The following is a 14,421-nucleotide window of genomic DNA, read 5'->3' as shown; positions in this document are numbered from 1 at the left end:
TCAGATTTGATTCCTTTTTGTGGCTGAATGATATTCCATTGTATGTATATACAATATTTTGTTTATTCATTCATCTGTTGATGGACACTTGTGTTGTTTCTATCTTTTGGCTATTTTAAATAATGCTGTTATGAACATTAGTGTACCAGCATCTGAGTCCCTGTTTTCACTTATTAGTGTATAACCTAGGAGTAGAATTGCTGGATCAAGTGATAACTTTTTGAAGAAATGCTAAACTGCTTTCCACAGCATCTGCACCATTTTACATTATCACCAGCAATGCATGAGGGTTCTAACTTCTCAACATCCTCATCAATACTTTTTATGTTCTGATTTTTTTAATAGTAGCCATCCTAATGGGCGTGTAGTGGTATCTATCTCATTGTGGTTTTGATTTACATTTCCCTAATGACTAATGATGTTGAACATCTTGTTTACTTGGCATTTGTATATATTCTTTGGAGGATGTCTATTTTGCTAAGTTCCTTGCAGGCTGTTTTACTGAGAAACTTTGGAGATATGTCTGTTCAGTCCTTTAACCATTTTTAAATTGGATTGTTTATTTTTTGTTGTTATAGGAGTTCTTCATATAGTCTAGTTATTAATTCTTTGATAGATACATGGATTTACAAATATTTCCTCCATTCTGTGGGTTTTCTTTTCACTCTAAGAGTGTCCTTTGATGCACAAAAGTTTTAAATTTTAATCAAGTCCAATTATCTTTTTCCTTTTTTTGCTTATGCTTTTGGTGTCATATTGGAGAAATCATTGCCAAATCCGATGTCGTGAACATTTTTTGCCATGTTATTCTAACAGTTTTATAGTTTTAGCTCTTAAGCTTAGGTCTTTGATCCATTTTGAGTTACTTTTGTAAATGGCATAAGGTAGGGGTCCAACTTCTTTTGCATATGGATATTGTTTTCCTAGCAACATTTGTTGAAGACTGTCCTTTCCTCATTGAATGGTCTTAACACTCTTGTTGAAAATCAACTGATCATATACGTGAGGATTTATTTCTGGATTATCTGTTCTGTTCCATCTGTCTATGTGTCTGTCCTTATGCCATCACTACACTGTTTTCATTACTGTAGCTTTGTGGTAAGTTTTGAAGTCGGAAGTGTGAGTCTTGCTGCTTTGTTCTGACCACTTTGGGTAGTTTGTCATCTTAATATTAAGTCTTCCAATCCATAAACGCAGGATGTCTTTCTGTATTAGTCTATTCGGGCTGCTATAACAAAATAACACAGACTGGGCAACTTATAAAGAACAGAAAATTTATTGCACAGTTCTGAAGACTTGGAAGTCCAAGATCAAGGCACCAGCACAGTCACCTGGTGAGGGCCCTCTTCCCAGTTTGTTGCGAGCACCTTCTTGCTGTGTCCTCAGAGGGTGGAAGGGCTGAGGGATCTCTCTGGAGCCCCTTTTATAAAGGCACTAATCCCTTTCATGAAGGCTTCACCCTCATGATTTAAGCACCTCCCAAAGCCTACCTACTAACACCATCATCTTTTGGAGGATTCAGTATGTAAATTTTGGGGGGACACAAACATTCAGACCATGCATTCTGCCCCTGCCCACTCAAAATTCATGTCTTTCTCACATGAAAAATACATTCATTCCATCCCAGTAACCCCAAAAGTCTTAAACCTGTTCCAGTGTCAACTCAAAAGTCTAAGTCGAAATTCTCATCTAAATTAGATATGGGTGTTGACCTAAAACAAATAGACTCCAGGTTATTTCTCCAGCAAATAGGGGTTTATTCAGAATCAGTGGAGAACTGCAGTTTGGGGTCTGCAACCATGGCAAGTCCCTGCAAGGCAAGGAAAGGAGAATGCTTTTATAGAGGGGAAAAGGAAGTTGGGAGGACTATGAACAAAGCCCATGACTTTTCATTGGCTGAGTCCTTGCCAGGAAGGAAGACTAGTCTGTCTGCTTGTTGGGCTCTGCTGTCATTGCATGGTTTGAGAGCTCCCTCTTCTGGTCTCCTGACTATTTAATTGAAGCTTCCGTTTATTAATTTTTTTAAAGTCTTTATTGAATTTGTTACAACATTGCTTCTGTTTTATGTGGGGGGTTTTTGGCCACGAGGTATGTGGGATCTTAGCTCCCTGACCAGGGATGGAACCTGCACCCCCCGCATAAGAAGGCGAAGTCTTAACCACTGGACCACCAGGGAAGTCCCTATTAATTTTTTACATGGGTGAGATTCAGGGTAGATTCAGCTTATGGCAATTGGTTTCCAGCTATGAATCCATGAAGTCAAACAAGTTATGTGCTTCCAAAATACAATGGTGGGACAGTCGTAGCATAGATGTTCCTATTCCAAAAAGGAGAAATAGAGAAGAAAAAAGGGATAAGAGGTCCCACGCAAGTCCAAAACCTTAAGGCACGCTGGGGCAGGGACCTGCACTTTGGACTAACGGGTGGCCCCACCCCAGCTCTCATGGGTTGGAGTCCCGTGCCTGTGGCTCGAGAGGTGGAATCTTATGCCAGTGGCTCTGCCAGTTTGGGGGTTTGAGGGTACTCCCATCCCCACAACTCTGCTGGGCATTGCTCTAACAGGAGCTCTCTACTGTACCCAAAAGCGGCCCTCTGTGTTGCACATCAGAGGCTCCAAAACAGTCCATCCTTTGGAATCTGGGTGGAGGTAGCCACATCTGGTGCTGAGGACACTGACAAGATTTACTACCTGTGCCCTCTGGAAGGACCATCGCCATGGCCTGCACTACACCTGGGGTAGCTGAGGTGCCAGGTACCAGAATTTGGGGAGGGGGGAGCAGAGCCTGGGATGTGAGAGAGTGCCAGGCAGCAGAAGCTTCTCCTTTGAAATTGTTCTGCCCCACATGCCCTTTCAGTTTGGGACTGTGATGGGAGTGCCTTCGGGGTCATTCTTCTATTGTCTTGGATAATAGGTCCTGTCTTCTTTTAGATGACCAAGCAATCTCCCCATTGTCTTGAATAGCTCCCAGCTTCTGTTGGAGTGGTAGATCCATACCAATCTTCTTATCAGATCCTGCCACACACTTTGCATTCTCTCTCAAATGAGTTTTCTTATTTCTTTCAATATGGATAGGCTGAGAATTTTTCGAGTTTTAAATTTCTGCTTTCCCTTTCATTAAGAATTCTACCTTTAAATGATTTCTTTCTTCTCACATGTTAAAAAAGAAACAACAGACCCAAAATGGAGTCACTTGTGCTAAACTCCATGTCAACAAACCAAGACTTAATACCTAACCTAATTGCAGTTTCAGCCTCTCCCTGGAATGTGACCTTTAACCACTTGACTTTGAATTACCTGGTCAGCACTAGTGAGATAACCCACCCAATAGATCCCATCTGACCCCATAGGAAGGTCACCTTGCCTAAAACATTGTTCTTTGCTAGAAACTTCCTTTTCCCATTCCCTGCTGCCTGTAAAAGCCTTCAATTTTATACAGCTCCTCAGAGTTCCTTTCTATCTGCTAGATGGGATGCTACCCAATTCATGAATCATTGAATAAAACCAATTAGATCTTCAAATTTACTCAGCTGAATTTTGTTTTTTAACAGATGTGGTGGCAGCAATTGGACTGAGGAAGGGCGCTTCTGATGGCTTTAGGGACATAAAGAAACACAGGCATACCCACGAACCCTTTTGAGGTCTCCTTCTCGCCATTTCTGAAGATTGTGGGTAAGTTCCCCTCAGTTCTGAGCTCTGCTCTCTTTCCATCGAGCTCCCAATCTAATTGGCTTTCCACTGTTCCCCATTTTGAGTGGAAAACCCCAGGATTTGGTTGTATTCCCAGATTCCACATCAGGGACTATTGATGGTTTCTGGCCAGAGTCACACTGGGTCTGACTTAAAAACCAGACTGGATCCAGGCTTAAACTGGACTGGGTCCATTGTGTTTTGTGCAGGTAAAGGCTATTGCTAATGGAAATCTTGGAAGCAGCCACAAAATTGGTGGGCATGCGTTGAGCATGTAAAAGCTAATAGAGCACTTGCCACTGACCCAAAGACTCCTTTGTTAGGATAAACTGGTTATGGAACAGGTTAGATTGACACTAGGCCACCTGCCAACCTCAAGAAAATTTCCATGCAACAAGGTACACTGTAAAACATCACACAATTCCCAATTCAGCTGCACATCCCTTTCAAGTATTAGTTTAGGGGACTTCCCGGGTGGTGCAGTGGTTAAGACTCCATGCTCCCAATGCAGGGGCCCGGGTTCAATCCCTGGTCAGGGAACTAGATCCCACATGCATGCCACAACTAAGAGTTCACATACCACAACTAAGGAGCATATGAGCCACAACTAAGACCCGGCACAACCAAATTAAAGAAAAAAAAAGTATTAGTTTGGGTCCAAGAGACCCAGAATCTTAGCTAATTAATTATTTAATAAAAATGGGATCTTTAAATTCCAAAGTGTTGAGCACACCACCTTCCAGCACAACTGCTTAGTTTATGTCTAAGAACTATGGTCCCGCAAGCCATAGATATCTACAAAAAAAGCAAAAATCTTATTGAAAACAACCTAGAATTACAAAGTCCATTATTACAAATGTTCCAATTCAATAAGATCATTTAAGGGACTTCCCTGGAGGTCCAGTGGCTAGAACTCCACACTGCTTCCACTGCAGAGGGCACAGGTTTGATCCCTGGTTGGGGAACTAAGATCCTGCATGATGCACGGCGCAGCCTTAAAAAAAAAAAACAAGCAAGACTGTAAACAAAATCTGCCAAGCTAGTAGCCTTGCTGAAGGCCCCATATCTACCCTCGAAGGAGGGCCCCCAAATGGGCCCCTCCCTGAGGTGACAAGACTCTGAGGGATTTTTCTGATAAACTTCTACATTAATCTCTTAAACAGCGAAAAATTTAAAATTAAATTAATGAAGAATCTTGCCAAATTCTGATAGATACCAGAGCCTACAGAGTGGTTCCTGGGAAAACTGGCAGAAGCCAGCAAAGAGTGAGAATTCTTACCAGATCAGCTCTCCCAAATCTCTGTCTGTGGTACCTGGTTGAGAGAGGAGAATTAAATTTTACACTGTCCCTTGCTTTCCAAATCCAGACCCATTTGTTATTGATTCTTTCTCTTCCAGGGATAGGTTTGTTTTTGTTTTTGTTTTTTTTGGCCGTGCCACACAGCTTGCAAGATCTTAGTTCCCCAACCAGGGATTGAACCCGGGTCCATGGCAGTGAAAGCACTGTGTCCTAACCACTGAACTGCCAGGGAAGTCCCTCCCAGGGATAGTTATTGCCTTCTTGCTTATCTTGTCTTGAGTCTTAAGAACTTGGCCTGGCTTTCTGCCTGCCTCGGACATACAGGTTGTCAGTTCCTTCTTTTGGCTACTTTTTGGGAGTGACTCTGGATCTTGGGAAGGTAGTATCCTTTGTACCCTTTTTGATTCCGCTTACATCCAAGGAGGGTTGTTCAATACTACCAGAAATATTTACTGTTTGTCCCAGCTAGAAACTAACAAGATATTTAAGAGAGTTTTTTAGGCCTTCTCCCTTAAGCTAAAATAAAACTATGTAAACAGTGGGAAAGAAAAGCCTTAAATTTTAAAGCCTTGTGGAAGGATTTACTAAAACATTCCAAAGACACAGAGCTCTAATCCAGAACATAGAAATCTTTTGATTTACATCTAAGCTGGAAATCTTCCTGATATATAAAAAAGCAAACAGAATTCCCTGGCAGTCCAGTGGTTAGGACTGGGCACTTTCACTGTCGAGGGCCCAAGTTTGATCCCTGGTCAGGGAACTAAGATCCCACAAGCCGTGCAGCATGGCCAACAAAAAAATAATAAAAATAAAAAAGCAAATTGAAGCTGATGTGGTTGTGTGGGTGGACCAACTTATGATGTCATTTAAGTTGCAATGCGATTCCTTAATAAACTAAAAGCAACTGTCCTTATCTTACAGATCTTTACAAAAACAAAAATTTGGCTCCAGAAACAATTCACTGTTTCCTTTTTAACAATTAACCTAATCTCAAAAGACTTGTAACTATGGTAAAAATTCTGGCCTTAGGGAACAAAAGTCCTTCCTGGAGGAGCTTGCATTTTTTTCCCCCATGTCTTTTATATGTAAATGTTCTACCTGGTCCTCTCGGGGGTTTTGGGGGGGTTTTTTTTTGGGTTTTTTTTTGTTTTTTTTGTGTGTGTGTGTGTGTGGTACGCGGGCCTCTCACTGTTGTGGCCTCTCCCGTTGCGGAGCACAGGCTCCGGACGCACAGGCTAAGCGGCCATGGCTCACGGGCCCAGCCGCTCCGCGGCATGTGGGATCTTCCCGGACCAGGGCACGAACCCGTGTCCCCCGCATCGGCAGGCGGACTCTCAACCACTGCGCCACCAGGGAAGCCCGGAACTGTTGTTTTTTATCTAGACCTTCTCCTTGAAATGCAAGCTTCAGGGAATTATTTCTTAACAGAAGGGGGGAAAAAAGGGGGAGGGGGGAGAGGTCTTCTCCAGAAATATTAGTAGAAAAAGCTTTAGCCATCTGAGCAGGTAAACTTAACTAACTCTATAAGCTAGTGAGTTTTGCATTACCATAACCTGTCTCATGGCTAAAAGTTTTAAATGAAAGCTATAAGGTCTCTGTTTGTGTCTATCTGTATTTTTATGTCCCCCCCCATATCTATATCTGTGTGTGTGTGTGTGTGTATGTGTGTGTGTGTGTGTGTGTGTGTGTTTGATGTATTTTCTACCTCTGGGTGGTATTGTCAAAATTAGTTCATAAAACTCTTATTTGATTGGCTTAAAGAAAATTAAGCACTTATGAATTAAGTATTCCTAAAAATCTCAGAAATATAATAGAGATTTAAATGTTTTTTCAGGTTCATATGATCTAAGATTAATCTTTAGTAAATGAAAGCTAGTTTAAGTTTGTTGGTTTAATTAAAACAGGCATGTCTTTAGAGTTATCAGCATTAAATATAATGTTCTTATTCTACCTAGATGTACTGAAAGTTAAGTGAGCTCATGTTATCTCTGTTATAAAATTTGTCAACAACAACAAAATAGCTTGGGATGATGGCTGATTTTGTCTAATGTCTTGTGAAGTTTTTATGGGTAATCTAAACATAGTTGTTAAGCAATAAGAATCTGTTCTCCTTGTAATAGGGCACAGTTGGAAACATTAGCTATATTACCAAGGCTTTGACTGGAATGTCACATTTGACAGAGATGTGCATAGAGTCAAATATGACCAGACAGCTTTAAGAAACTGTTGACTTGGGAATTCCCTCATGGTCCACTGCAGGGGGCATGGGTTCAATCCCTGGTTGAGGTACTACGATCCCACAAGCTGTGTGGCATGGTGAAAAAAGAGAAAAAAAGGAAACTGTTGACTTTATAAAGCCAATAAAGCCCCTTGGGAAAATTGGCCTGGTATTCTGCTTACAGGGTTCCCAGCAGCCTTAAGAGGTGAATAAGGAAGGTCATTGCTTGGCAGGCCCAGGAACCTCAAGATCTTTGTGGGGACGTTGAGAAGAGAAGAATTCACCCAAACTGATGGTGAGTTCTTGGCTTGGCTTACTGGCCTCAGAGGCTGTAAGAGTGCAATCTGAGATTCCTTATGAAAAGTTTCAGCAAAGCAGGCTTAAAAAGAGCTTATATGGTCAATTAATATTCTTGTTGCATTTATGTAAATAATCAAGATAAGTTTATTGCAAACAAATTAGTTTTACTATGATTATGTTTGGTAAAAAATGGGGATAATTGTAGAGAGAAAAATTATATTTGCATCTTTGTAGATACTCGATTCTAGTCCTGTTAATTGTCTTTAAGGTTTTAGTTTCCTCAAATATCTGGCTATGATTCTCCAAACTACTGTTTCTAATTTTTCCCCACCCTTCTGATTAGGAATCACTAAGAACAGACTGCCCTTAAATTTCCTTGGAAGGGACTATATTAGGTCTTCCTCACTATCCAGATAGCAGTTAAACTTCAGGGACTTGAACCTTGGGTACATATCTCACAGCTAAAGAAGGCACCACCTGACATCTGGTCCTGTGCAGATGCTGGAGACCTCCAAGTCAAGTTGACAGGGAAAAGAAGTAGCTAACATCGATGTAGACTGCTTCCACCTCAGAACGACTTCCTACTTTAACATGAAACCCTTTCTTCTTTTCTCTTTCCTTTACTCTGGCATTGGCCTGGAAAGATAACACCATAACCCGTATCTCCCAGGCCATTGCTAAGGGGAGTAACCTTTCCAACTGCTGAATTTATCATCAAAAAATCCAATCTGTCCACTAACAGTGCCACCTTAGCAGAAACGGTTTGTGCCCTGACAGGTTTTATCCTTATCTGTGATAGTTATCATTCTCCTTAGGCCTATGAATGCCTAGATGGCTGGAGCATAACCAGAAAGTGCCTCTTACATTATCTAACTATGCCCTTAACTGTTCACAAGCTGAGATGCCACATTGGTCAGCCCCCTGAATTTATTGTTTGTTTGGTTTTTTTTGCGGTACGTGGGCCTCTCACCACTGTGGCCTCTCCCGCCGCAGAGCACAGGCTCCGGACGCGCAGGCTCAGCGGCCATGGCTCACGGGCCCAGCCGCTCTGCGGCATGTGGGATCTTCCCGGACCAGGGCACGAACCCGTGTCCCCTGCATCGGCAGGCGGACTCTCAACCACTGTGCCACCAGGGAAGCCCTGGTTTTTTTTTTTTAATATAAATTTATTTATTTATTTATTTTTGGCTGTGTTGGGTCTTCATTGCTGCACGCAGGCTTTCTCTAGTTGCAGCGAGCGGGGGCTACTCTTTGTTGCGGTGTGCAGGCTTCTCATTGCGGTGGCTTCTCTTGTTGTGGAACACAGGCTCGAGGCACGCAGGCTTCAGTAGTTGTGGCACGTGGGCTCAGTAGTTATGGCTCACGGGCTCTAGAGTATAGGCTCAGTAGTTGTGGCAAATGGGCTTAGTTGCTCTGTGGCATGTGGGATCTTCCCGGACCAGGGCTTGAACCTGTGTCCCCTGCCTTGCCAGGCAGATTATTAACCACTACACCACCAGGGAAGTCCCAGCTCCCCTGAATTTATATCTTCAAGTTAGAAAGGACCTACCAGGAGGCATTCATGATTCAGGATTGATGTCAAAATATTGGCTCCCTGTATACCAATGCCAAAATGAGATACGGAGACAGAGTTTTGGAGGAAAAAGAAAGGGTGGCTTTATTCTTTGCCAGGCAAAAAGGGAACACAGCAGGCTAGCGCCTCAAGAAATGTGCCCCCCCCCCACCCAGGGAATAGGGAGAGGTCTTATAGTCAGGTCTTATGGTCAGGGGTATGGGGTAAGGATCAAGGCAGTAACAGTCTTGCATTCTTCTTCTGCAAAGTTTCAAAAGGGTGGGGTTGCTGATAAGATTAGGGTATGTGCAGGGTCTCAGGTGGTCAAGGTCTCCTAATCTTGATGAGCTTCTCTGGTCCCTTTATTCTTGCCTCAGGTGGTTTCCTGACTGCTCCTCCCGTGATTAGCAACTGTTCCAAATCTGCCCTTTGGAACTCAGGGAAGGTCATGGAAGCCAGAGTCTTGCCTACAAGAAATGGGAGACAAAAAGGCCTCCATGCCCAGGAGCCCCACAGGGCCCCCGCTCGGTTTCAGGATTTGCTTCCTTTGGCAGAGCCCTAATTCCTAATTAAGAGTAAATGCAAATAAGGCTATGATAAGGAACCTCTCCTTAACAATGAACATACTGCAGAATCTGCTGCTAAAACAATAGCTGTCCAACAAAAATCAAACTCTGGCTGAAGTTGTCCTTGATAATAGGATAGACTGATTATTTTTTAGCTGAACAAGGAGGTGTTTGTGCTATGGTTAGCACTACTTGCTGCACCTGGATTAACAATTCTGGGTAAGTTAAAACTCAGCTACGTAAGATTACCGAACAAGCCTCTTGGCTTCAGAAAGTGATTTCTTCAAGTGATCTTTCTTTGACTTTTAAATTTTGATTTGTTTGGGTCTTGGGGACCATGGCTCCAAAGTGTACTCCAAACATTGGGAATTATCCTGAACATATTAATTACAGTAGTCCTCCTGGTGTGCTGTATTCTCTCAAAAACTTTAAATGCATGTTTGCAGCCACCTACAACCAAGCAAATGATCTCCCTAAGACTGGAATGCCAGAAAAAGTATGAAGAAAATGACTGGCTAAAAATGGAGCCTGGTGACTTCCCTAGTGGTCTAGTGATTAAGACTCTGTTTCCACTGCAGGGGGCACGGGTTCGATCCCTGGTTGGGGAACTAAGATCCTGAATGCTGTGCAGTGTGGCCAAAAAAAAAAAAAAAAAAGACCTGTGAATATACACAAAGGCTCAATAAAAGCTACAAGACTACAGAATGGTAGCTAGGAATGATGCTAATACCTTAAATTTTGATCGTATCTCTAAGGCTAAAAGTCTGATCAAAAGGGATGGATTGTTAAAAAAGAAACAACAGACCCAAAATGGCGTCACTTGTGCTAAGCCGTGTGTCAGCAAACCAAGACTTAGTACCTAACCTAATTGGAGTTTCAGCCTCTCCCTGGAATATGACCTTTAACCAGTCAATCTGGAATTACCTGGCCAGCACTAGTAAGGTAATCCACCCAATAGACCCTATCTGTCCCCCCTAGGAAGTCACCTTGCCTGAAACAATCCATTTTTTGCTAGAAACTTCTTTTCCTGCCCTCTTCTGTATGTAAAAAAGCCTTCTATTTTGTATAGCTCAGAGGTTCTTTCTATCTGCTAGGTGAGATGCTGCCCAATTTATGAGTTGTTGAATAAAGCCAATTCATTTTTTGTTTTTTTGTGTGGTTTTTTTTTGGCCATGCCATGTGGCTTGCCAGATCTTAGTTCCCTGACCAGGGATTAAACCTGGGCCCTAGCAGTGAAAGTGCCGAGTCCTAACCACTGGACCACCAAGGAATTCCCAAGCCAATTAGATTTTCAAATTTACTCAGTTGAATTTTGTTTCTTAATACACATTTTACCATAAGCATTCAAGAGAAGCCAGGCTGTTCCTTCAACATTTTGCTTTAGAAATTTCTTCAGCCAGACAACAATTTCATCACTTACAAGTTCTACCTTTTACAAAAAACTAGGACACGAACACAGTTCATCCAAGCTCTTTGCCACTTCATAATAAGGATTGCCTTTTCTCCTGTTTCCAGTAACACATTCCTTATTTCCAAGTGAGACCTCATTAGAATGGTCTTTCCCATCCATATTTCTACCAATATTCTGGTCACAACCACTTAAGTATTCTCTAAAAAGATTGAGGCCCTCTTTACAGCTCTCCTCTTCTCCTTCTGAGCCCTCATGAGAATTGCCCTTAACAGTCATTCATGACAATATAGGCTTTTTCTAGCATGTACCTCCAAATTCTTCCAACCTCTGCCCATACCCAATTCCAAAGCTGCTTCCATATTTCTAGGTATTTGTTATGACAGCAATCCCACATCTCGGTATTAATTTCTTAGTCTGTTTAGGCTGCTATAAAAAGATATCACAGACTGGGTAGCTTATAAACAGCAGAAATTTATTGATCACAGTTCTGGAGACTGGAAGTCTGACAAGATCAGGGTGCCAGCATAGTTTGTTGGATGAGGGCCCTCTTTTGGGTCACAGACTTCTTGTAGTATCTTCACATGGCAGAAGGGGCTAGAGATCTCTCTGGAGCGTCTTTTATCAAGGCACTAATACCATTCATAAGGGTTCTGCCCTCATGATTTAAGTACCTCCCAAAGCCCCATCTATTAATACCATCACCTTTAGGGGATTAGGATTTCTTTATTTTTTTAACTATTAAACAATTTTTATAGTTTACTTTTTTAATTGAAGTATAGTTGTTATGTTAGTTTCTCATGGGATTTTATTTTTTAGTTTATTTTTTAAATGATTATTTCTTTTATATATTTATTTATTTATTTCGTTGCACTGGGTCTTAGTTGAAGTAGGCGGGCTCCTTAGTTGCGGCATGTGGGCTCCTTAGTTGTGGCATGCAAACTCTTAGTTGTGGCATGCATGTGGGATCTAGTTCCCTGACCAGGGATTGAACCTGGGCCCCCTGCATTGGGAGCACGGAGTCTTAACCACTGCGCTACCAGGGAAGTCGCTCGTGGGATTTTACTGTATGAAATTTGGGGAATACAAACATTCAGACCATAGAACTTTGCATTTATTTATATCTTAATTCTTTTCAGCAATGATTGATTGGTTGATTGATTGGCCATGCCACATAGCATGTGGGATCTTAGTTCCCTAACTAGGGATTGAACCCACACCCCCTGCACTGGAAGCACAGAGTCTTAACCACTGGATCACCAGGGAAGTCCCCTCAGCAATGGTTTAGGTCTCAGCATACAAGTGTTTCACCTCCTTGGTTAGGTTTATTCCTAAATATTTTATTCTTCTGTATATTATTGTAAGTGGAATTTTTCCCCTTAATTTCCTTTTCATATTGTTTAGTGCTAGTGTATAAAATGCAACTGATTTTTGTGTTGACTTTTGTATCCTGAAACTTTGCTAAATTTGTTTATTAACATTTTTGTGTGTGTATGGAATATATAGGGTTTTCTACATTTAAGATCATGTCATCTGTGAATAGAGATGATTTTACTTCTTCCTTTCCAATTTGGATGGCTTTTATTTCTTTTTCTTGTCTAATTGCTCTGGCTAAAACTTCCAGTAGAAGTGACAAAACTGGGCATGCTGTCTCATTTCTGATCTTAGGGGAAAGCTTTTTAGTTCTTTCACTATTGAGTATAATATTTGCTCTTGGTCATCCAATTTGTTGGCATACAACTGTTCATAGTATTCTCTTATAATCCTTTTTATTTCTGTATAATTGGTAGTAATGTCTTCACTTTTATTTCCAATTTTAGTCATTTTAGTCTTCTTTTTTTTTTAGTCTTTTTTTTTTCCCTTAGCTGAAGTTTGTCGATTTTATTGATCTTTTCAAAGAACTGACTTTTGGTTTCATTGAATTTCTCTATTTTCTTTTCTTTTCTCTATTTCACTTATCTCTGCTTTAATCTTTGTTATTTCCTTCCTTCTACCAGCTTTGTGTTTAGTTTGTTCTTCTAATTCCTTAAGGTGTCCAGGTAGGTTACTGAGATCTTTCTTCTTTTTTAATGTATGCATTTATAGGTATAAATCTCTCTCACAGAACTGCTGTCATTTCCTGATATACTGACTCTTTATCTTTATAAAATGCCCCTCTTTATTTTTTTTAATAAATTTATTTTATTTATTTATTTTTGGCTGCATTGGATCTTTGTTGCTGTGTGCGGGCTTTCTCAAGTTGCGAGTGGGGCCTACTCTTTGTTGTGGTGTGCAAGCTTCTCATTGCAGTGGCTTCCCTTGTTGCAGCGCACAGGCTCTAGGTGCGCAGGCTTCAGCAGTTGTGGCTCAGGCTCTAGAGCACAGGCTCAGTAGTTGTGATGCATGGGCTTAGTTGCTCTGTAGCATGTGGGATCTTCCCAGACCAGGGCTCGAACCCATGTCCCCTGCATTGGCAGGCAGATTCTTAACCACTGCGCCACCAGGGAAGCCCATCCATTGTATATATGTGCCATATCTTCTTTATCCATTCTTGTATCAATGGACATTTAGGTTGCTTCCATGTCTTGGCTATTGTAAACAGCACTGCAATGAACATTGGGGTCCATGTATTCTTTGGGACCATGTTTTTCTCTGGGTATATGCCCAAGAGTGGGATTGCAGGATCATGTGGTAGCTCTAGTTTTAGTTTCTTAAGGAACGTCCATACTGTTTTCCATAGTGGCTGCACCAATTTACATTCCCACCAACAGTGTAGGAGGGTTCCCTTCTTTCCACACCCTCTCCAGCATTTATTGTTTGTGGATCTTTTTTATTTTTTTAAGCCTCACAGCATGTGGGATCCTAGTTCAAACCCATGCCACCTGCATTAGAAGCACGGAGTCTTAACCACTGGACCAACAGGGAAGTACCTGTTTGTGGATTTTTTGATGATAGCCATTCTGACTGGTGTGAGGTAATATCTCATTGTAGTTTTTTTTTGGCTCCATCGGGTCTTTGTTACTCTAGTTGCAGTGAATGGGGGCTACTCTTTGTTGCAGCACAGGCTTCTCATTGCTGTGGCTTCTCTTGTTGTGGAGCATGGGCTCTGGGCACGTGGGCTTCAGTAGTTGTAGCACGCAGGCCCAGTAGTTGTGGCTCGCGAGCTCTAGAGCACAGGCTCAGTAGTTGTGGCACATGGGCTTAGTTGCTCTGCGGCATGTGGGGTCTTCCTGGACCAGGGCTCGAACCTGTGTCCCCTGCATTGGCAGGCAGGCGGATTCTTAACCACTGTGCCAGGGAAGTCCCTGATGCTTACTCTATGTGGCATATCTTTTTCTTTCTTTTCTTTCGTTCCTTCCTTCCTTCCTTCCTTCCTTCCTCCCTCCCTCGCTCGCTCCCTCCCTCCCTCC

The 14,421-nt window shown here is 42.0% G+C and overlaps 1 protein-coding gene and 1 long non-coding RNA gene across 2 annotated transcripts in view; one reads left to right on the top strand and one right to left on the bottom strand.

Annotated features, from left to right (window-relative positions):
* The window catches only part of RAB6A (RAB6A, member RAS oncogene family), an 88,274-nt gene that overhangs the window by 70,684 nt on the left and 3,169 nt on the right, over nt 1-14,421 (top strand). Inside the window, exon 7 of the transcript XR_007479000.1 lies at nt 3,550-3,670. The gene's annotated coding sequence lies outside the window, so the exon portion shown is untranslated. The remainder of the gene's footprint in view (nt 1-3,549; nt 3,671-14,421) is intronic.
* The window catches only part of LOC125965287 (uncharacterized), a 78,366-nt gene continuing 75,783 nt past the window's right edge, over nt 11,839-14,421 (bottom strand). The window contains exon 2 of the long non-coding RNA XR_007479002.1: nt 11,839-14,259. This is a non-coding gene — a long non-coding RNA (uncharacterized LOC125965287). The remainder of the gene's footprint in view (nt 14,260-14,421) is intronic.

This window comes from Orcinus orca, chromosome 8 (assembly GCF_937001465.1).
Source record: "Orcinus orca chromosome 8, mOrcOrc1.1, whole genome shotgun sequence".
Lineage (NCBI taxonomy): Eukaryota > Metazoa > Chordata > Mammalia > Artiodactyla > Delphinidae > Orcinus > Orcinus orca.
This window is presented reverse-complemented; position numbering and strand designations above follow the sequence as displayed.